The 24,954-nt window shown below is 43.2% G+C and overlaps 1 protein-coding gene and 1 pseudogene across 10 annotated transcripts in view; one reads left to right on the forward strand and one right to left on the reverse strand.

Annotated features, from left to right (window-relative positions):
* The window catches only part of FAM110B (family with sequence similarity 110 member B), a 137,173-nt gene extending 112,565 nt beyond the window's left edge, over positions 1 to 24,608 (reverse strand). For 5 of the 10 annotated variants that reach the window (XM_045560628.1, XM_045560625.1, XM_045560626.1 and 2 more), the window contains exon 1: positions 24,369 to 24,595. The gene's annotated coding sequence lies outside the window, so the exon portion shown is untranslated. Of the gene's footprint in view, positions 1 to 9,170; positions 9,300 to 24,368 lie in introns of those variants that run through there. The other 5 variants (XR_006737156.1, XR_006737155.1, XR_006737157.1 and 2 more) reach the window with 2 other exon arrangements.
* Positions 11,790 to 12,255, forward strand: LOC123644503 (annotated as a pseudogene).
* Positions 24,609 to 24,954: the final 346 nt, after the last annotated feature.

The raw sequence follows: 24,954 nt of genomic DNA on the forward strand, positions 1-24,954 counted from the left end.
TAGAAGAAGAAAAATCAGTAAACTTAAATCTTCCAAATTAAAAAGAGAAAAACAACAGGCAAGCAAAGTAAGTACCAGTGACTAACAAAATAATATCAAACAATAAACATGAGTAATTAGAGACGAGAGAAAAATGAGATTAAAAATATCTGAAGAAGTCAAGCGCAGAGGCACAAGTCTATAATCCTAGCACTCTGGGAGGCTGAGGTAGAAGGATTGCTTTAGCCCAGGAGTTGAGACCAGCCTGAGCAACATAGCGAAATCCCATCTCTAAAAAAAACAGAAAACTTAGTGGGGCATGGTGGTGTATGCTTGTGGGCCCAACTACTCTGGAGGTAGACACAGGAGGATTGCTTGAGCCCAGGAGTTTGAGGTTGCTGTGAGCTATGATGATGCTACTACACTCTAGCCTGGGCAACAGAGGGAGACCCTGTCTCCAAATAAAAAAACCAACAAACAAAAATTGAAGAAATGTGGATAAAATGCACTAATTTGAAAGAAATCAACCCACCAACCAAGAAGCTCAATAAACCTTAAGCAGATAAATATAAAGAAAAACTTATCTAAACATATTATGGTCTAATTGCTGAAAACAAAACAAAAAACAAAAACATTTTTAAAAAGCAAGAGCAAAAAAGATGTTACACACAGGGGAACAAAGATAATAATGACAGCCAACTTCATATTAAGAAAAAGGGAAATCAGAATGGAAGAACATATTTAAAGCACTGAAAGGAAAAAGAAAGCTGGCAGCCCAGAATACTATACTTGGCAAAATTATCCTTCAAAAATGAAGAAAAATTAAAGACATTTTCCACTAAATGAAAGCTAAGAAAGTTCACCACCAGTGGACCCACAATACAATAAAGGATAGAGGAAGCTCTTCAGGCTGAAGGGAAATAACAACAAATGGAAAAACTCAGATCTACAAGAGAGAATGAAGAGTTTAGAAATGGTAAATCTCTGTATATATACAAAAAAGTATTTAAATATATATTTAAAAAACTGGCTATAAAACAACAACTAATAATATATTAGAAAGTATATAACATATGTAGAAGTAAAATATGGAACAGTAGCACAAAAGATAGGAGGAGGGTAAATGAAAATAAACAGTTATAAGATTCTTACCCTGAATGTGCACTGGTACAGTATTAGTTCAACATAGATGGTGATTCTGTATCTCTATCTATCTATTGTAACCCCTAGAGCAACCAGTAAAAAATAAAACCAAACCTTGGCTAAAAAGCCAAGGAGGCAAAATAAAATACTAAAAATTACTTGATTCATCCAAAATAAGGCAAAAAAGAACAACAGATTAGACAAATAATAAGACAATAGACTTAAAATCAGTCATATCAATGTAGTAAAATCAACCATATCAATATATAATATCAATGTGAATTACATTAAATGTAAATGGACTAAACTCAATCAAAGGGGAGTGTTTTTTAAGACTAGATAAAAAAGCAACATCTAACTATATGCTATTTATAAGTGACACACTTTAAACATAAAGACAGAGTATATTAAAAATAAAAGTGTAGGAAAAAAATATATGTACACACACACCATACAAACACTAATCATAAGAAAGCTGGTATAGCTACATTACCATCAGATAAAGTAAACTTTAACAGGCATCACATGACAAAAGAGGACATTCATTACAGAGACCTCAGAGTTCTAAATGTATATAAACCTAATTATGAAACCTCAAACTAAATGAAGCAAAAATTTATAAAACTAAATAGAGAAACAGGCAAATCCCTATTCATAGAGATATTTTGGGCTCTGCACTTAATAATTGATAGAACAGAGGAAAAATGATAAAAATATAAATATTTGAATACATTTGCTTTAGCATTCAACAACATAAGAATTAACTAGTGTACACGTTCTTTTCTTCACATTCTGTAGCCCTATGAAATGGAAATAGAAGCCTAACATTTTTGTTTTTGAGGATAAAATGACCCTATACATCTCAAGAGCTTGTAACAGTATATTATGAAATATAGAGCAATCCTTAACAACAAAGCACCCTTCCTTTTTAAATAATCTTTAGTAATTTTATTTGTTTTTCTCTAGTCCTAGGGAACCCAAGGACATTATTAGTGGTCTGGGCTCTTGTATTCAGGTATTGCTCAGCTTTTGGTTCTAGTACAGTATTAAATACATCATCATCTTTCAAATCAAATATCAAAAATCAAACTGTTTATTGATTTCCAAGATACTGAGGCTTATGGGTATCTTTCCTCACAATTTATTCTTTAGAGACTTTGGAAATCTCTTTAAAGGGAATATGGCTGTCATATTATTCAGTGTTTTTTAAATAAAACCATCTTTTCGTCTTCACGTTCCTCAGCCTATACAGAAAAGAAACTGCATCCCTCCCTTCCCCAACTCCTGCACCTCCGCTGATACCAAGGTCCAAGCCAAAACCAAAGCTAAGCTCTCAACCTCATCAATAGTAAGTAGCACCTGAGGCCCTTCCCCTAGACATAAGTAAGTCTAACGTGGGGCCCTGAAATCTTCGCTTCAAATACATGTCTCTAGTGGCTCTTATGAAAAACTAGTTTACATCTTAACTCTGCCTTCAGGTTTTCACACAGATGCACACAAACGCCCAGTCCTGCTACTCACTGGCTACATGATCTTGTGCAAGTCAATTAATCTCCCTTAACCGGTCTCTCATCTATAAAATGCAGACATACCTATGTTGCAGGATTCAATGAAGCAGCATAATGCCTTAAACCGACTAGATGCTCAAATCTTTATGCATGAAATGAAGGAATGAAAGAAAAAATATGCATGGCAGGTGACATGACCACCTATGCAAACAAGCCGCAGGCTCAGACTTACAGGATGAAGTCCAAACTCCCCTACCTACCACCCTTGTTTCCTCTGTCCCTCATGTCTTTCCCCAAATCAAACATTTCCCTTGACACCGCAAAAGCAAACAGCTGCAGTTCTCCAGACGTGCTGTGCTGTTCCATGCCTCAGTCCTTGGCTAGGACTATCCCATCTGCCCAGCACTTCCCTTCTGAATATCTTCCCCCACTCTCCGCCCCAGCCTGTTCACCTAGTTAACACCTGCCTTTCCTTAGAAGGTAGGGAGATCCAATTCAGCTCAGATCTGACCTTCAGAAAAGCCTTCCCGGACACATTCCCTCTCATTTACGCTGAGCCCATTCTGCTCACTGCACCCGCCTCTCCTGGCACCTGGACTCAGCCTTCTCTCCCGGGCATAGGGCATCGTGAGCACAGAACTCGACAGGCGTCTGCCTGGAGCACTTCCGGGCAGGAGGGAGCACCTCAGGGGAAACTTCCTGAACACGTGAGTCAGGTGGCTCGTGAGTCTGGGACAGGACCGAAAGATCCTCCTTCAGGCTCTCGCCTGGCCATGAATTTGGTCTACAACAAAAACAATTCAAGCAGCACCAGCAAAGACCCAAGCTGGGGAGGAACTGAGCTCCCCACACCCACCACCAGGCCAGGCGGTGGTCTCTCTCCAGCCGACTAGCTGGGCCACCCTGGGGCTCCACTCAGCCTCCAGGTGACTGCAGCCCCAGCCACATCAAGACCACGAGCTCCTGAGAAACCAGAGCCAGAACTTCCCTGCTAAGACACTCCAAACCCCCATGGCACGCAAAGACAGGAAATCTTTAGCATTTCAGCCATTAAGTTTTGGGGTCATCATTACACAACAATAGATAATACAAATTTTACTTCAACTCCTGGCTTTCTCTTTGCTCAGTTTAATCATTATCTAAAAGTATCTATTTCACAGATTTAAAAAATCGTCACAGCAGCATAGAGAATACACGTTCCAGTTCCTTCTGGCCACACTCACCAAGGAGACATCAGATTCCTCAGATGCTAAAACTGATTAAAAGAAACTCTAGTTACTACTTTTGTTGTGTGAGGTATTCTGATTAAATGGGTCAACTATATAATTAAACCATAAAAATAGAATGAGTTGAGTGATATAAAAAGAAATAGTTCAATATTCTAGGAGTTAAATTTGTTTCCAAATAGGACTTATTTTAATTATAGAATACATGTTTAAGTAGATTTCATGGAAATCCTTGTAACTTTTCAAAAGCATGTTTTAGTTCACTGATGGCATTTTTACTTGAGGACCGAAGACTAAATTTAGAAATTATCTTTACTATATTCCTCCAGATTTAATCACTTTAGTAAGTATCTGTATCAATTTTTATTGAAATAAGAAAAAAGTTCCAAGAATGTAAATATATTTTAAAACAAAACCACCCAAACTGCCTGAAAATAAAGAACTCATGAACTAAAAACATAAAAATTCCCAAGAAAAGGAAATTATTTTGTAAAAACACTTTTTAAATCTAAGGAAATAAGTAGATTTTCATGACCTAAAATCTTGATATTAATAAAAATTTCGTGTAACCACTACATTTAAAAATATTTTATTACAGAATATGCCACAAAAACATTTTCTTTTAAAACGAAAAATGAAGGTCACAGGTTTGCTTCCAAGTGTCTAGTATGTTTAATAAACGACACTCCCAAAAGTATATCATAACTGAACTGTTATTTTAAATATGAAAATCTACACAGACTAAAGACAAACGCAAAATGATTAGGGAAAAACATACATATATATGACTCATTAAGGAGAACTGCTATATTAAAAATTAGGGACTTTATGTTCTATCAGTTAAAAAAATAAATAAAAATTATTATTTTCTACATGTATAAAACAGAGTCTGGCTCTGTTGCCCACACTGGCATGCAGTGGGGGGATCATAGCTCACTGTAACCTCAAACTCCTGGGCTCAAGCAATCCTCCTGCCTCAGCCTCTCAAGTAGCTGGGACTACATGTGTGTGCCACTACACCTGGCTAATTTTTCTATTATTTTTTTTAAGACGGGGGTCTCACTATATTGCCCAGGCTGGTCTCGAGCTCCTGGGCTCAAGCGAACCTCACACCTCGGCCTTCCAAAGTGCTGGTATTACAGGAGTGCGCCTTGGCACGGGCCACGATTCTTGGTAAGAAGGTTAAAGTCGGTGACATTACAGGTTGTCTTCTCTAGGAGAACTTTTACAACCATTTCTGCCCCTTTGCTGTGTTTTCCCTGCAAGACATTATAACCCCACCTCCTGCCCAAGAGCCCACAAAGTTTCCTGTGCCTCGGCACTCAGACCTAGCACTGGGCACCTCTCTAATGAGGATTTCACAGACAGGCTCAACATCACCCGTGAATTTGTGAAAATGTCCAGGCCCTCCCCAGACCTACTGAATCAGAAACTGAGGCCAACTGGCAATCTGTATAGGAACAGCCCTCTGGCTCACTCTGATGTGCCAGTCTGCAAAGCACGGACCCTGATTATGGGTTCCCAAAGTTACCTAAACATTAGTGTCATCCAGGGAGCACCCTGCCAATCCCCACTCAGGAGAGAGAGGCCCAGGAGGTCCTGATCCTAAGTGTTCTTAGTAGGTCAACAGTCTGGACCACTGGAGAGGGTAACCTACTAGGGCCTTTCGAGGAAGAACTGGTATCTGTTACGCCAATTTAGCCCTGACAGTTCTAGTTTCGCTTGAACCTTTTCCAAGTCAGAAAATGGAAGGCAAAACATAACTCTTTGCAAGCAGATGCCAGGACGCCAGTGCACAGTCAAGCCCGTTCCCCAGAGGCCCGTGTTCCTGGCACATTCACAGCACCCTGACAGACACCCCCACACGGAAGGCCAACTACTGCAGTCTCCTGCACTCCGTGCACAAGCGTTTAGCAGTTTATTTCGGTGTTAAAGAGAGAAGTGACCTTATTTTCCAACACTGTGCCTCTGAGAGTCCCCTGAATAGACTCCGTTAACTCTACTGCGGTGCAGGCTCAGAGTTCCTAAGGCAGGATAAAATAAACCCAATATGAGAAGTAAAAAAGATGGTGCTAGAAATAGTAGCAGAAACTGTAGGTTATGGGTGAGGCTGGTATGTGTCAGGATAAAAAAATCCGGACCTCGGCATACAGGACAAAAAGATGAATGTGCAGCCCCTTGGACCCCCCTCCACGCCCCGCGACAACAGCGGGTCCACTCTATATGGCAGCCCATTCCAGTGTGGGTCACCTCCGACTGCACATGAAGAAGAAGCCGGCCTCCCACTCTCTGCACGGGTTCCGCACCGTGGAGAACATGCACAGCTCACCAATCCATCCCCCCATCAAGCCCCCTCCAACACATAAATGACTATTTACTGAGCCCCCAAGTGTGCTGGGCTGGGACTGCTGCCAGGGACAGGAAGCACCCCGTCCCCACTCCCCCTTCATATCCTTATGCCGAAGTTGACATTTCTTGCTGTAATATCCCACCTTTGAGCCACCTGGGGGAAAGCATCTGTAACACCAGGCATTTGCCATCTAGGCCAGTGCTGAGAGAAATCTTTGCTGCTAAGTCAAGCCCAGCCAGCCTTAGTCCCAGAGACAGCACAGGATTCCAAACGCAGCCTTTCAGGAGGGGCAGATCCTCCAGGAAAACCCATCTCGGGGCCTTCGACAGACCCTCCCAGGCCTGGGGGGAAGGTAGGGTGGATAGAAGGGACGGCCAGGGCCAGGGTAAAGTAAAAGTCAGGGCCTCTGGGAGCCAGGGGCAGGGAGGCTCCAGGTGGGAATGCGCGCTCCACTAGCCAAGCTCAGGCAGGAGGGGACCCAGGACCCCAGGAAAGGGAAGACCAGACAGGGAGGACAGTGGGAGCCAAGGCCCCGGGGCTCTTCCACCACCCACATGACCTGAAGAACACATCTCACCTCTTTGCACCCGTGACCCCATTACTACAGTGGAACCACAGCAGTACCAACTCTGAAGGGTGTTCTGAGAAAGGGGACAATCCCAACGTCCCCCAGTGTCCTGCATGGGCACGGGACAGAAAGGTCTGTCTGCCACCACACTCTGCGACCACCCAAACGTGCACAGAGTGCGGATCTGTGGCCCAGATCCAGTGCCAAGTGCCCCTTTGAGGTTTTCTACTCAAAAGGGATCACTCAGTGGTGAGAACTTATTTTTTTCCCTAGGACTCCATAAAACTTTAAATTTTGAATGGTAAAAAAACGTAACTTCCATATGTTTTTTCTCACCTACCAAGAAAAATACATAAGTAAAATAAAAAATGAAAACATAGCCCACCCCTGATTTAAACAATTAATATAAAAGTTTGAACAAGGTCAAAGACATAACCTCTACCTTTCCAATGTAGTGTTTACACAGAACCAACTACAGACCAAAAATGACATTAAGAAAGCCTTTAGTTTTACTGAAACCCTGCTTTCTTTCACAAAAACGAGATACTTCAAAAATAAATAAACGAAATACAATCCAAGAAGAACAGAAAATAAAAATTTCAGGACGTAGAGAAATTTAAGCATAGAGCACAGAGGTCAAGAGAGAGAATAAACCGGCCAGAATTTCCTACTAAGTTATTGCTATAGTTGTGTCTCAACTTCACCCAAAGTTTACTGTTTATCTTTTTAGTTAAATTACTTGCCTTGCATGTTTTTGACAGACTTTTAAAGGTGTGTAGAGTGTAGAGCACACTGGGCAATAACACATGAGGGTCCTCACACCCTCTGTACCAAAAAACAGTAAGAGATGTCGTGTGGCTGTCTCTGAATATCCTCCAGACAAAGCGAAGCCCACGACAGATGTGAGGGATACTCAGCCATGAGGTGATTCTGAGAGGGTCTAACGTAATTCCTTGCACCTACACATTTAGAGCCACTTATGACATACTTGGAAGATCAAAGTTGACAGAAGCAAAGCCTTGGACCAGCTTCGTAAACCCTTGAAAGAATCTTCCAGAACAACCTCTTAAACCGTGAAGAGCTCAGTAGGTTTCTACCTTTCAGCTAGAGTTTAAAATGCCTGACCAGAAGGTAGAATTTTTCCCTTCTGTAAGGATGCAGCCAAAGAGGTACCTTGTAGGCAAAGCCAGAATGTTCTTTGAGCAACAACAGTTTGAAGGCCACTCCAGCACATGTGTCCAGTAAGCCCCCAAAAGTACACTGTCAAGACAATTTTGTCCTGGAAATTTTTCAAAGCAGAGATTGCTAAGCTTTCTACCACAGCTGCAGAAAAAATCTCACATAAATTAATTTGCTATATACTAATTTGTTGGATATGAACTATTGAAGATAATGATTTCAGTTTTAGAACAACTAATACTAAGCCATTCTCTGTGGTAGGAGTTAGAAATCGGAATCCAGAGGAATCTCGTCAGACCAGCAGGTCTGAGGGTGGCATCTCCGGCAGGGCCCAGCACCCTACGCACAGGCGCACCTGTTGGTTTGCTACCACAAGGACTGGGATTTTATTTAAGTGGTTTCTTTCCCCGTAGATAGAATTGTGAGGTTAGGGACAGTATCTTATTCATCTTTATTCCCAGCACCTAGCATCGTGCCTGGGCACATAGGTGGTCAATAAATATGTCAGTGAATGAACTCCAGACCCCTCAGCAGAGCATGGCTCGGAGGGCATCCCCTTCCTTTAGAGCACTAAAACCCTGACCAAACTTGACCCCTTCACAAATGTTCTTTTATGTTCCCTCACTCCCCTGAAATGAGACAAAGTCCATGGGAAACCAGACAGCATCCCCCAGGCTGTTCCTGACACAACCGTTAAGAACTGAGTTTCACCAGGTACAGACAGAGCCACGCCATCAACCACAACTCTATCCTGCCTAAATTGTCCTCGAGCTGATCAGAGGACCCATTCCAAATGCATTGCGGAAATCCACAAATAAATCTACAGACGTGTTCTGATCTTCTAGCCAAGTAACCTTACGGAAAGAAAAAACAATGAGAACATGATTTGCTGTTAGTGAAATTATTCTTGCTTTTATAATAGTTATTACTACTTTCTCTTCTACAAGTATACAACCATCTGCTTAACATTTTAGAATGCTGCCAAGGAGATGGAGCAAAATCAATGAATCGTAGCATCTAAAACGGCACCGTCCCACGGAAATACAATGCAAGCCACACATGTGAACTATATATGTTACCTTAAGTTTCTGTGCAGCCATATTGAAAAAAAAGAACAGGTGAAGTTAATTTTGATAATATATTTACTTCAACCCAATAAACCTAAAATGTTATCATTTCAACATGTAATCAATATAAAAACTATTGAGTTATTTTACCTTGTTTTCAAACTCTATCTTCCAAATCTGGTGTGTTTTTACACTGACAAGAGGACATCTCGATTCAGGCCGGCCACATATGCAGCGCTGGGCAGCCAACGTGCCCACACTGTGCTGCGCGGGTCTAGTATCTCTTGGTGCTATCTGAAAAATCCAAGCATTTACCTTGATTCCAGCACCTCTTGTATTCTCTACAGTCTCTCAGGATATTAGCAGCAGCGCTACCTCCATCCCAGCTGCAAACTCCTTCAGATTATTCACTTCAATCTCCAGATACAAGCTAGTCTCAGGGCAGCAGAGAGGTTTAAGACTGAAACAAATATTCACAGGACTCTGCTGGCTCAAATATGATTTACGCCCTTTTCATCAAGTCTCACAGTCTGGTGGTCAGGCAGAGACATACTTTATGCCCTGGCATTCAGGTTACTTGAGCATCACAGAGGCGTGATTGTGTCTTCTGTTCTTTTTGTTCAGACAGAGGTAAGGAGAGCAGAGAGTAAGGAAAAGATGAGCAAGGCTTGAACTTGGTGGAGGTACCCCAGAAATACAGAGTGGAGCCAGGCAGGGGAGAGATTTCAGCATCAGACAGAGGGGAAAACCCAAGATGAGGGGCTGTCAAAGAGGACCTGGGTTCTCGTGAGCTGCTAAGCACGAGGTGGGAGAAATGGGTCTGCGGGACTGGTCTGTCTCCCACCTTCACTGAGGAGGCCTGCTCCGCTCACAGGGCACGTACCAGTGTTAGCTCAGATGCAGAGGAAGAATTCATCCCTTTCCTAGAAAATTACAGCTAGGAAGGATGAATAAGTTCTAGTGTTTTACAGCATCATAGGGTGACTACAGTTAACAATACTTTTATGTACACTTTCAAATAGCTAGAAAAGAGGATTTTTAATGTCTCCAACACAAAGAAAAGGTAAATGTTAGAGATAATGGACATGCTAATTATTTTGATCATCACACATTGTATACATGTATTGAAATATGTTGTATCCCATAATTATGTATACTTACTATGTGTCAATTAAAATAATTAAACAAATACAAGCTTTCTGTGACTTGTAAACTGTTACTTCATTAAGCCACAGAGCTTCAACAATACATATACATGTATTGAAATATGTTGTATCCCATAATTATGTACACTTACTCTGTGTCAATTAAAATAATTAAACAAATACAAGCTTTCTATGACTTGTAAACTGTTACTTCATTAAGCCACAGAGCTTCAACTAATCTATTAAAAAATCTACGAGCACAGACAAAAGTTGCCTTGCAACTGATCACTGTGTCAGCTGACCAAAATCCTAGCACTACTTTGGGGGAAAAAAAAGAAGTTCAATTAAGCGCAGAGTTCATGTTCTTCTGATGAAATGTCCTTGGCGCAGTTCTACATACACTTGGACTCAGTCGGTTTCACCTTAGAAAGTCAGGTTTCTAGACAAAACTCTTCCCACGGGGTTAATAAAGACCCACAGTCAGCCTACTGGACTCTGCTGTGGCCACGCCACCTGGTCACGTGGCCGCCCACAACTGCCAACGTCCCCTGGGCCTTGCATGGAGCTGCTGCCTGTGGTTGATTCTAGTCTCAAACCAACTCCTGCACCAAAGAGCAACAGATGAGGGGCCCAGGAAAGCCCAGAGCATTTTGAACAAGGAAGAGAAGTCATTTAAGAGTGATCTCTTGGAGAAATTAGTAAGTTTTAGTTACATGCAACTGCTCAGTTCTTTACCACTTGAAGCCAAATGTCTCAGAAAGCAAAGCTAAAATACCATATGAGCAGAAACGCATCAACTGTTTCAACTACAAGCTGAAGGAGCCATCATGCAAACACAAAACAATGCTGAGAACATAGTAAGCACTACGTAAGCATTTGCCTCAATAATAATATCATTATCGCCATTATTATGACTGATTACAGGTGCTAATGAAGGAAAAATCAGTTGTGAATAATTGTTTTTGAGAAAATGACAGAGCACTCAGTTTCTTCCTGATGTTCAACCATAAATAATATCTACCATCAAATCAAATAACTATCTTCTTTTAAAACCAAAAGGTATATTTCCTAGTTTCAAAACACTTCCTTCTCTACCTGGTTGAAATCTGAAGATCAAATAAGAAAGAAAACTGTAAATCAGATGCAATTACACAAATCAACTGCTATCACTTTCAACACGAATGTAACCCGTGTTGAGGAGAAACCACGAAGTGGAGACTGAGTCCTTACAGAAGCAGAGATGCCCACGGCCACACAGGTCCTCCCCACGTGCACTTTACAGAGACCACACAGAGCAGGGAAGGGAGGGCATCGATGACATCACCATTTTCCTTTGCAGACAATACTCGCCATGGAGAAATACACAGGCATTTTATTGCACTTTCCTTTATTTTGCTTCAAAAATACTGTGCTTTGGCAGCGCATTTGGCATTCCCGTGGATCTATCTCTTGCTTCAACAGTATGTGGACGAAACAGACCCCGGGACTCCCTTTCTTCCAGCCTGCGAGTGCTCTCTGATCTCCTCTCCACTTGCAGTCTCCGGGACCATCTTCTCTGCCACCTCCTGCTTCCAGAGCGCGCTAACTCCGGTTTTTGTGGTTAGCTCCTTACTGCTGAACAACCATGAGTTCCCAGCCTCGTCAGAATTATTCCACCGAGGTGGAGGCAGCCGTCAACCGCCTGGTCAATCTGCATCTGCGGCCTCCTGCACCCAACTCTCTCTGGGCTGCTATTTCGACCTCCAGGATGTGGCTCTGACAGGCGTGGCCACATCTTCTGCGAATTGGCTGAGAAGTGGGAAGGCATCAAGCGTGTCTTGAAGATGCAAAACCAGCGTGGCGACCCCTTCCAGGACATGGGGAAGCCATCTCAAGATGAGTGGGTACAACCCTGGACGCAAGGGAAGCCGCCATGGCCCTGGAGAAGAGCCTGAACCAGGCCCTTGTGGATCTCCAAGCCCTGGGTTCTGCCCGCACAGCCCCCAGCTCTGTGACTTCCTAGGCGAGGAAGTGAAACTCATCAAGAAGATGGGCGACCATCTGACCACCCTCCACAGCTGGCTGGCCCCCAGGCTGGGCCGGGCGAGTAGCTCTTCCAAATGCTCAGCCTCGAGCACAACAGGAGCCAACCAAGCCCGGCAAGCTCTGAGAAGCCCCCCTCAAAATATCAGGGTTTCTGCCTGAACCTCTCCCTCCAGCCACTAGGCAGCTTTTAAACCACCCTGGAGTTCTCTCCTAAGCCTTGGACCAAATGGAAATAAAGGCTTTTGCAGCCAAACAAAAAAAATTGTGTTATTTTACAAACTGAAGGTCTGTGTCCACCCAGCTTCCAGCAAGTCCATTAGCACCTTTGCCACAGCGTGTGCTCACTTCTGGTCTCCGTGTCACATTCTGGAAATTTTTACAATATTACAAACTTTTCCATTATTGTCATATCTGTTATGGCAATCTGTTATCAGTGATCTTTGATGTTACCATGTCACTATGTTTTGTAATTGTTTCGGGGCACCTCTCCCCACACTCACAAAGATAACAAACTTAATAAATGTTTATGTGTCCTGACTGTTCCATTCACTGGCCCTTCATCTCTCTCTCCCCTTAGGCCTTCCAATTCCCTGCCAACAATATTGAAATTAGGCCAATTAACAACCCTACAATGGCCTCTAAGTGTTCAAGTGAAAGAGCTGTACATCTCTCACTTTAAAATCAAAAGCTAGAAATGATTAAGCTTAGTGAGGAAGGCATGTCTAAAGCCCAGACAGGACAAAAGCTAGGCCTCTTGTGCCAGTTAGTCAAGTAGTCAATGCAAAGGAAAAGTTCTTAAAGAAAATTACAAGTGATAGTCCAGTGAACACAGGAATGATAAGAAAATGAAGCCAATCCCAGCACTTCTGGAGGCTGAGGTGGGAAGATCCCTTGAGGCCAGGAGTTCAAGCCAAGCCTGGGCTATAGTGAGACCCCACTGTCTCTACAAAAAATAGAAAAATTATCCAGGTGTAGTGGTGCACGCCTGTAGTCCCAGCTAGCCAGGAGGCTGAGGAAGGAGGATCACTTTAGCGCAGGAGTTGAGGTTGCAGTGGGCTATGCTGATGCCACTGTACTCTATCTCGTGCAAGAGAATGAGGCTGTCTTAAATTTTAAAAAAGAAAAGAAAGAAAAGAGAAAAGGAAGGGAAGGGAAGGGAAGGGAGGGGAAGGAAGAGGGAAGGGACGAGAAGGGACGGGAAGGGAAGGGCAGGGCAGGGCCTTATTGCTGCTAGGGAGAAAACTTTAGTGGTCCAGATAGAAGATCAAACCAGCCGCAATATTCCCTTAAACCAGAGTCTCATCCAGATCAAGGCCTTAACTCTTTTCAACTCTATTAAGGCTAAGAGAGGTGAGGAAGATGCAGAATAGAAGTTGGAAGCCAACAGAGGTTGGTTCATAAGGTGTAAGGAAAGAAGCCATCTCTACAACATAAAAGTGCAAGGTAAAGCAGCGAGAGCTGATGGAGAGGCTGCAGCAAGTTATCCAGATCATTCATGAAGGTGGCTACACTAAACAACAGATTTTCAACGTAGACAAACAGCCTTACATGGGAAGAAGATGCCATCCACGACTTTCATAACTAGAGAGGTGAAGTCAACAAGCTTCAAAGCTTCAAAGGACAGGCCAACTCTCTTGCTACAGACTAAGGTAGCTAGTAAATTTCAGTTGAAGCCAATGTTCATTTACAATTCTGAAAATCCAAGAGTCCTTAAGAATGATGCTAAACCCACTCTGCCTGTGCTCATAAAAGGAAGAACAAAGCCTGGATGACATATCTGTTCACAGCATAGTTTACCAATATTTTAAGCCACTGTTGAGACCTACTGCTCAGAAAAGAAAATTCCTTTGAAAATACTACTGTTCACTGACAATGCACCTAGTCACCCAAGAGCTCTGATGGAAATGTACAAGGAGGTTAACGTTTGCATTCCCGCTAACACAACATCCATTCTGCAGTCTATGCATCAAGGAGTAATTTTTACTTTGAAGTCTTATTATTTAAGAAATACATTTTGTAAGGCTATGGCTGCCATAGAGAGTGATTCTCTGATGGATCTGAGCATAGTAAACTCAAAACCTTCTGGACAGGATTCACCATTCTAGATGCCATTAAGAACATGTGTGATTCATGGAAGTCAAAATATCCACGTTAACAGAAGTTTGGAAGAAATTGATCCCAATCCTCAAGGATGACTTTGAGACGTTCAAGACTTCAGTGGAGCAAGTCACTTCAGATGTGATGGAAATGGTAAGAGAACTAGACTTAGAAGCTGAGCCTGAAGATTGACTGAATTGCTGCAATCTCACGATAAAACTTTAAGGGACACAGAGTTACCTATTACTGATGAACAAAGAAACTGGTTTCTTGAGACAGAAACGACTCCTGGTGAAGATGCTGTGACACAGCTGAAATGACAACAAAGGATTTGGACTATTACCTAAACTCAGTTGATGAAGCAGCAGCAGTGTTTGAGAGAATTAACTCCAATTTTGAACGAAGTTCTACAGTAAAATGCTATCAGACAGTATCACATGCTACAGAGAAATGGTTTGTGAAAGGAAGAGTCAATGCATGTGGCAAATTTCACTGTTATCTTATTTTAAGAAAGTTCCATAGCCACACCGACCTTCAGTCTGCAGCCATCAACACCGAGGCAAGACCCTCCAGCAAAATGATTACCACTCACTGAAGGCTCAGATGATCATTAGCGTTTCTAGCAATAAATAATTTTTATGTAAGGTATATTTTTTTTAGACTTATTGCTTTTGCACACTTAATAGACTACAGCATAGTGTAAACATAACTTTTATATGCACTGGGAAACCAAAAAAATTCATGTGACTCACTTTATTGCCATATTTGCTTTATTGTGATAGTCTAGAATCAAACCCACACCATCTCCCAGGTACGTTTGCAGATACCGTCTAACAGAAGAGACACTCGCAAAACCAAGAACACATCGTAAAATGCAGCAATGACTGAATCAGTGAAAGAAGTATTAAGAAGGAAAAAGTGTGATATTGCTGCACTACTGAGAAGCCTTCATAGAAAAGCAGGACTTAGAGAAGGAGGACCTGGCCTTAACACTCTGGAGTCAGCTCACTGAAACAGACTGGAACTTACACCATTCGTCCTCCTGGGTCTCCAGCTGGAAACAGCAGATCGTGGGACTTCTCAGTCTCTGTTATCATGTGAGCCAATTCCTTATAACAAAATCTTTTTTTATATGTACATCTTATCGCTTTTGTTTCTCCATAGAACCCTGACTAATACAAGGTATATGTGAATAATTAATACTATCTGGTAAAATGAAAAATCCAAAGTAAAATGAAGGTGCTTAAGTATTTCAGACACAAAGTGTACGAAGGTGTCTGCTAAGTGTTGGGGTGCTTCGTTAAAGGCCCTGTGAGGAGGTCGCATTATCGCCCACTCGCAGCACCTGAACAGCAGAATGCTCCACACTGAAATTACTCTGGAAAAGGCTTGTGGTGATAGCGACAGGGGATTAACAATCAAAACAGTTCAGGCCTGTGCTAGAGAATTCTGAAAAGAAAAATACCTCTAAGGAAAATTCAAATAACCAAATCAGACCATGACTTAAAAACATGTCACACAAAGATGAGAGCAAAGCCACCTCCAACTGGAAAAAACATAGCCCACTGATATGCTTATACTTAATGCTGGCCCTTAAAACACACACACACACACACACACATGCACACGCACACGCACACGCACTCCCCTAGCTCCATGATATGTGTGGCACTCTCATCACTTCTACAGAAAATTCATTTAAAACCAAACAATACAAGTAGACCACAAATCATCTCTAGTACTATCTAAAAGAAATTTTAACTACCCACAAAATATATATTTAAATGACTCCTCCCCCCATAAGAGTGGTAAATACAGATTCACTAACAAAATTAAAGAACTAAGATACGAAACAGTGTATCCCCTCCAAGATGGTGGCCACTTTGGGCAAAACATTATAAAATAGTTTATGGTTACCCACCTGGTTCATGTTGCAGGTTGGAACAAAGCCAACAGAAACTGTGAAGTGCACTCATGACTAGTCATACTAACAATCAACACACAATGGTTTCTCTTCTCTCATGGTCACTAAACAAGAACAAAATTTATTGGGAAGAAAAACACCTGATTCTTAAAAATCACAACATTCCAATTAATGATCATTTGAAAGAGCACAAGCGAGGGACAGATTAAAGGGATTTTTTTTTAAATCCCCAACTCACAGTCAAGTGTATAATGAACCTCCCAATTCACCTTATTCTAACTATGTAGTCAAAACACAGAAGTGCCATCAGGATTCACTGGTATTTCCCAACATTACTGAGCTCCCAATTTCCAACTATCTATTTTTGACCAATAGTAGAAATGGTGTCCCATGGTAGCTGGGGAAAGGAAACTAACAACTCTGCACACGTGTGTGACTAAGTATACACACACATTCATGACTGTACAGTGTCTACTCAAGAGTTTGGAAATAAGTCTTTGTATTTTATTTACTAAACTTCACCTAAAAATTGTAGTCCATAAATAAACACTGTGAAGGATTAAAAGCCTGGAGAACAATATATAAATATTCTAAATATTCTTATTTCTAAAACGAGTATAGTTTTCTTTTGAAAAATACAAATTGTATCAAAATCAGTGCACCCACAAAAGTCATTACAGTGAGATGTGACATCTTAAGTAACATTATATAACTCAGCAGAAGTCAAGAGAACCACAAACAGTCCAGCATGCCAACTAAACACTGTCTATTGGGCTGCCAGAGATAGCCCTAATTCAGTGTCGGAAGAACACAGTGCTTCCAGCTTCTGGGGTGGCCAGAGCATAGTTTAACAAGCCATCAGTCACTTTTGTAATATAATGGTTGTATTTCCTTACTTTGTTTATTCTCATGGTTTTTATGACAGAACAAGTTGAATGCCTGTAAACTAGCATCTCAGGCATTAGTTAGTTTGGCCTCTGTTGACATTTAGTTTAAAGACCAAACAAGTGACACCCTCTGAAAAGCCAGAGCAAAAACAAGAAGCCCATCTGTCTCAGTCTGTGTGTGCTGCTATAACAGAATACCACACACTGAGTAATTTATCAAGAAAAGAAATTTACTTCTCACAGTTCTGGAGGCTGGGAAGTCCAAGATCAAGGTTCTGGCATCTGGCAAGGGCCTCCTTGCTGCATCATCCCATAGCACAAGGGCAAAGAGAGGGTGAGAGACAGCAAGAGATCCACTTGCACCCTCAAGCCCTTTTATCACCTGCCTTAATCCATCCGTGAGGGCCTAATCACGCTGAAAGGTCCCACCTCTTAATACTGTTGCACTGGGGATTACTTTTCCAACACAAGCTGTTCAAAAACCATAGCAACGTCCCACTACCCCCAAGAAACCCATGCTTCCAAATACAAACTCTTGCTCTCCTCCAAATACTCTAATACTCAAAATACTGCTCAGAACCTGCCTGCCAGACCTCAAGAATAGACACCTCAACTGGACAGTCATCTCACAGCACCAAATGGAGGTTGAGAGGCACCTGCTGAGGTTAGGCCTTTTAGCCAGGCCTTCAAGGTCCCAGAGGGCAAGGACCTCATCATCAGCACCACCACCGCCACACTCTCATCAGGGAACACGCACTGAGCCTGTGGGCAGTGGCCAGGCACTGTTCTGGGTGCAGCGGATATAGCAGTTTACACCATAGAGCCCCTTTGCATTTGGGGAAATGTACCTTCAACATGTAAACAGATTATACAATTTCAGGTAGAAATGAGGACTGTGAATAAAATAAAATAGGACAATGGGGGAGAGAGTGGCTGGAGAAGGGGCTGCTTTAGCTTCAGTGGTCAGGGCAAGTCTAGGAAAAAGTGACTTCCGTCCTGTGACCTGCATGATGAGACCATCTGAGGCAGATGAAAAGACGGATGAAATCCATGAGACACAAACCCGTAACAGCAACTGACCTTGTCGATGGAGCACTTAGCATTTTGCAAACATTATCTTACTTAACACTCACAATCCCAGAAAGTAGGTAGGACCGTCACCCCATTTTACAGATAAGGAAACTGAGGTTCCAGAAGCCTGAGTAGCTTTTTCAACTTCACACAGACCGAGTCTTTGCACCCAGACACATTCAACTGGAAGTCCTGTCTCTCTGCCTCTCAGTCACCTAGTTAGCAATTTGCTGGCCCACAACTAAGTTTTTGGGCTGGAATCCCCACTATAGGGACCAAGCCCCCACCCTCCCCTGCTCCCAGTGGTGTCACGGAGAGAAACAAAGCTTATAACTCACAAACCTGCCCAAGTTCAGGAGCAGTCACAGACATTGCCCATGACCTGAACTTGCACACAGGGTCTGTGACTCCTCCTGAGCATGGCAAACTCGACCTTCCCAGCTTCCTCCTCTCTGTGACACCAGCAGTCCCTAGTGTACATGGAGCCACTACACTACCTGCACTCGACACCGTTTTCTATACCAGCTTCCACTGGTGAGGCAGGTGAGTCCACGACACACGGCCTCCCTTCCCAGGTACTTCCAAATACAGGATTTACCTATAGCACTCAGATACAAATAGAAATAAAATACAAATTGGCAACTCCTCTCAGCTTGATCTCCAGAATATACCATACGTCACTGATTCTCAGACACACCTAGTTCCCGTTTCAATATCTGAAACATCAGGATCCATGTCCCAATGAGTGGTGTGTCACACCTGAACTGGCAGTGTGTTTTCCTGCTCAGTGGCATAGAAGTAATGATGCATTTCTAAATCAAGAAGAATCCTGCATACAATGGGTTCCCTCCCTTCCTCTGCTCTCCTTCAGTCCAGCTGGCACTGGTCACCACAAGAGCTTTGTAACTAGCTCCCTGCTTCTGCTCTTCCCCATGATCCCTTCTCCACACAGCAGGCAGTTTCCAAATGTGCACATTAGAGCCTGCCCTCCTTGTGTCACATCCTCTACCAGCTCTCACTGCACTCAGAATAAATGGAAACCTCCCCTCCTGTAGCCTACAAGGTTGTACTGACCTGGTTCCTTTGCTTCGGGCTCTTGTTCCTCACAAACACAGGTTCTGCCTGCCACAGGGCCTTTGCATGGGCCCTCCTCTATGCCCAGAGACCTTGCAGAGGTTGCCTTCTATCCACTTAAGTCTCAGCTCTAATGCCTTCCATGAGGCCCTCCCAGACCACCCCAGCCTAGATGGGAAAGTGGCCACCATTCTTGACTCCACTTATTACTGCTTTAAATTAGCTTTTCATTTATTTGTGTAATTTATTATTCATTTTCCCACTTTATCCTTTAAAGCCTCAAAGAGGAAGGGATCTTGTCTTTTCCAGCCACTGTTCAAAGTACCTGGCACATAATTAAGTCCTCTATAAATACCTGTTTAACATAATAGTTGTAATAAATTGCTAAACTACATTCTTTTGCATAATTTTGCTATACTAAGTTCTAGTTAATGGGACAAAAAAAAAACACTTAGCAAGAATGATCATTTTGAAGCATATGTGATTCTTCCTGAAAAAGACAATTAAAAAGATGAAACAATCTTCTAGTGGGGCTATAAGGAAAAAATGTTTTGCATTACAACATAACCACTCAAAAATTTTCTGTACACCTGTGAATTACATTTTTAAAAGCCTTATCTGGAACAGCACAATTTCAAAACCCATTGATCTTGACCTGATATATAAAACATACCTCAGGATTCTTACAATTCTTCCAGAAACCTGTCTGCCAAATGACACAATGTTTCCTTTTGCTTAGGTATTCACCTTTGAACTTCTCTTTGAAGTGTTTACAATTTTAAAATCTCAGCTTTAGCAGCAATTTGAAATTGTTTAATCATCCACATGTTCACTACTTTTATCACCAAACATACTGGAAAAAGGAAGTAATTTGTTTCACTTTCTAAGGTTTCCTTTAAAGAAACACACACACACACACACACACACACAGGCCTATGACTTTGAATGCCAGGTTCTTATGTGAGTCTCCTTATGGGACTAAAACCACAAAATGTTAAAAAAAAATGTAAAAATCCCACTCAGTTCCTTCTCTTCACAAGTAGGAAGAAACCTAAGGTGTCAAAATAGCCATATACATGATTTAAGTTCATTAATTTTATATCAGGAAAGCATCATTCAGAAACGAACCAGGTTGTTTAAAAAGGATTCTGCAACAGTGGAGAAGCTCTGCCTGTATCTTAATTTTATCTGTAGTTAATTGTTTGGATGATGACATATGCCAACAATGAAAATCTAAATTTCCTGCAAGTATTCTCCATAATCTTCCATGCAAATCATCCCATAACTTATCCTTTTCAAAGTCCAAAATCAATGCTGTGTTTAGCTTCTTTGATAAATACTTTGGGCACAATTTGTGTTTTCTTCTGAATGATTCCCTTATTTGCATTTCTATAATGTTTTCAATATAGAAAACAAGAAGAGAATCACCATTTAAAAAAATTAAATTAGGCTCTGCCTAAAGATTAAAATAAAATTCTTAAAAAAGAATGGGGTTTGATTATAGAATGGGGGTTTCATTCAATGTTTCATTAATCATAATCCCCTCTGATGTAGTTAAGGGGTCAAAATGAACAAAACCCCCCTTTAACCCAAGGGAAAGTTATTGGGTATAGGGAGAGCTGTGACTGTCCCCAGATCACCTGAGCAAGGAAGCCAAAAACAGACCCAAATTCTTTATTACTTTAAAATCCAAGCCATTTTTATCAGACTCTACATAGTTCAAAGAAGTTAAACCCACCATCCCTCTCCTCAACACTCACAAAACAAGCAATCTTTAACAGGGTGTTGTGAAATCTTAAGAGGTTTCCTCTGAAAATTAAAAATGGCTTACTTCTATTTTGGACTCTTTGATCACCAAATGCGACCCACCCTATTCAAAGCACGTCACTGAGTTATACAGAAGAGATTTGTTGGTACCAAAGCCAAAAAGAAGGTAGCCAACACGAACACCTCCAGCTGCTGAAGTTATTCTTCGTGGATTGGCAGAAAGATCTGTGGGCTCTGGAAGCGTGTGTGCACACACAACACACAGCTACTTACTAGCTACGTGACTCAGACAAGTCGCTTCACCTCACTTGCAGAATGGAGGTAACAGCAACTATCATGTCTTGGAGGAGGAAAGAGAATGCAGCCACTGTCAACTGCCTAAGACTATGCCTGTCCCAGTCCTGCCCTTGGAGGTAATTGTTATTATGAACCAGAAAATCCTTTTTCTGAGTGCCCTTTCTAGCTTTGGTGTCTGCACTAAATAGACTGAGTATATTTTTCCTGGACGAGTCATTACTTTGCAAAGCCTCAGAGTCTTCATCCTCAATATCAATTTTCATTGCATTTTACCAGGAGCTAGAAAAATGATGAGAAATAACCCTAAGAAGTTGCTTTTGTAAATACATTCACGATGCAAGTAGGTTTCTGATCATTTGTTTCCATCTCCTAAAAGTATTAAAAAAAAAAGTTCAGGTTAGTTGGAGATCCTCTAGGCAAAGTTGATCAATCTGACTTTAGCATGGGAAAATAAAAGTAAAGGGTACAGTTACATAATAACAACTTTGCAAGCAATGTTTTTCTAACACCTGGGATACTGTGGTTCTCACAGAGAAAAATCTGACCAAGTAAATAGCCTAAAAATGTTGAAAACACAAAGGGCAAATTTTATTCCTAAAAACAAACAAACAAAGGAAAAAAAAACCCTTTATCCCTAAAAAGGCTATTGATAGTGTCTGTGTGATAAGTATGTTCCGAGGAGGGCAAACAATGGGATGCTACACTAATCCCTCAGATTCCACTGGACCATAGGTGCGTCTCCTGCACTAGCATTACCCACAGCACCATCTACTGCCAAGCCACTATGCCTACAGCAGCTTTGCTCTGCAGGGCCTCAGGAGTTAATGCAATGCCTCCCTTCTTTAGCTAAGGAAGTTATTTAGGCATGAAAAAAGATGTCACTTCAAAGTTAAAGGGGATGGGGGGGATTTGAAATGAGAGTAAACTCCTGACAATCACTTAAAATATCCAAATAGAAAACATAATCTTTTGGTTACTGACACATGGCAAGTAAGTAGTTTTAATTTTTTAGTTAGACTATAAATTCTGCTCTAAAGATTTTAAAGCACAATTAAGAACTATATGCTCTGGTTGATGTATACACAGTAGATATATGTATCTTTTATTACATTTTAACATAGTGGGAGTTACTTAACTCCTCTGTGCCAACATGGTTCTTTCAAGTAGGAATTGGAAATATGATTCTAAAGATAGAGAACAAGGTGGGCGGAGTAGGGGCAGGACGGGGTTCAGAGCCCAGGTTTTTCCTGATGTCTAGGCCTCTCTTTGGACAATTAAGTCCTTGAGGATAATCAGGTCTCCGTATGAAATGTACTGGGACATGTCTGGGTTCTAGACTGTGGACTTGCCCTTACAGATCTACTACGTAAGATGCACTAAATCAACTCTCACATGCATAAGGATATAAAGAGTGGCTTGTCAGTCATAAGCAAAACAACAACCCAACCTCAATCCTGATCTAAAATTAAACCACAGACCTAAAATAGAACATAATTTAAAAGATCTGGGTTTAAAAAAATCAAAAAACATTTTCCAAACGGAAAAAAAAAATACATGGGTTGATAATAAAAAATTAAGAATAATACTAGCCTACACTAACCTAGAACTATATGCCAGTCACTGTTCTAAGCATTTTACAGATTATCAGGTTGACAAAGCACCACCACCTCTCTGTTGGTGACATTACAGTATACAATCTATAGAAATACCACAGATTAAATACTGTAGGGTAAACAAATGGATGTTATCTCCAAAGAATTCCTGCTTACCATTAACTAGCCTTTATGCTAAAATAACTATGCTTAATAAATAGCTCACTGAATAACCAGGAGTTACAACGTCACTAAATAAGTACAAGACATTAATACAGGTATCTTCCCAGGAATGACTCTAATGTAAACTGGGGAAAAAATACTAAATAAATATCTTCCACACCGACAGGGGAAATGAAGAAAATGGAAGTCAGACTATTCATACTGCAAAAATGCTTATTCTACTATCATATTCCCCTTTTCAAAAACAGACTAGTTTGCAGTCTTTGCAACACCAGCCATTCAATGTTGTCACAGATGTGTGCCAGATTTTGCACAGGGCATAACTTGGCTGTGAGGAAGAACCCGGAGTGTGCCTGTATTTTAGGCAGCAAAGAAAGCTTGCTAATTATTATTTTGTGGCTCAGTAAATTTGAACAACAACTTGAAAGGGTTAAAAAGCCAGGCTCCAGGTGTTTTCTTTCCACTTTCCAGAGTAATGTAAGCACACAGCAAAGTTATTTCTACTTCCTTTTCCACCATCCAGCCAGGGGAGACCTGTCACTGCCCTTTACACTGTGCAGCTCCCGCTCCGACAGCAGCAGGGCACAGGCCCGGCAGCAGGCGCTGGGGCTTCCCACAGCCGGCGTGCGCTTTGTTGCCAAGTTAGGCGCTCCGCCGGGTGATGGGGGCACGACTGAGCCAAGAATTTAATTCTATTTCAAATCTGAATGCTTTCAAAGAAAGTAGAGACAATTGAGGCCATAGGAGGAGCTGGAGGGGGTAACCAAACACAAACTTTCGGAGCCTCGGAATCTGCATTTCTTGGAATACCTCCCAGCCGGGGATTAGGAGATACCGATACTCCCAAAGTATTGGGCACCGACATTAGAGACCATGCAAGGCGCGGTGGCCGAGTGCCTCCCCGTCCCTTGCCGGCCCACTCCTCTAGCAGCAACGCACGGGCGCGCTTTCGGAGCCCACCCCAGCTTCCCCCCGGCCCGGCCCGGCCCCCGCCTCCCCGCCGAGCTCGGGACGCGCAAGCCAGCCGAGCGCAGAGGGGCGCATGGCGGGCGGCGCCGCGCCTCCCCTGGAGGCCCAGAGAGCCGGCCCGGGTCCGTCTGGACCAGCGCGGCCCCCAGATCGGGCTGGACGGAGTCCTGGGCCGGGCGGGGGGGGGGGCGGCGGGCGCAGACCCGGCTTCGCTCCGCGCCGCCCGGCCGCGCGCGGCTTCGGCATTGTCCGCAGTTGGGGCGCGGCGCGGCCACCGGCCCGGCAGGCCCCCTCCCGCCCTCGCGACCCAGTCTCACCTCGGCCGCGCTCCCCGGCCCCCGGCGCTGCAGCCAGAGGACCGCGAGGGGGGAGAGTCGGGGCTCGCAAGGGACCGAGGGCCAATCGCGGGCTGCAGGGGCCGCCGCGTCCTCGCCGTCGCCGCCGCGGGGCCGCGGGCAGGGAGCGGACCGGGCTGGCCGAACCGGCCCAGGACGAGCGGCCGCGGAGGGCCCCGCCGGCGGCCGCCGCGATGGTTCGGTCTGCAACGAGTGGGAGGGCTCAGGCAGGCTCCGCCGGAGAGCGAGGGAGGGAACTTGCAGCGAGTTGCTGCGGCCGAGCGCGCCCGTCCCTGAGCGAGCGAACACGCCCCTACAGCGCCCCGCCCCCAGCCCGCCCCACCCCTCCCGCACCTCCTCTCCAGACCCTGCTTCTCCCCCACCGCCCCCTACCTCCCCTCCGCTCCGGCCCCCTCCCTCCGTCCGCACCCCCGCATCGACCCCCTCCGCCCACGCCCACCCTCCTGTCCACTCCAGCGCCCGCACCCCGCACCATGCACCCCCGCGCGCACGCGGTGATCCTGCAGGTTCTCCTCTGCCACCCCAGCTCGGATCACGCAGCACTCCG

This window comes from Lemur catta, chromosome 9 (genome assembly GCF_020740605.2).
Source record: "Lemur catta isolate mLemCat1 chromosome 9, mLemCat1.pri, whole genome shotgun sequence".
Lineage (NCBI taxonomy): Eukaryota > Metazoa > Chordata > Mammalia > Primates > Lemuridae > Lemur > Lemur catta.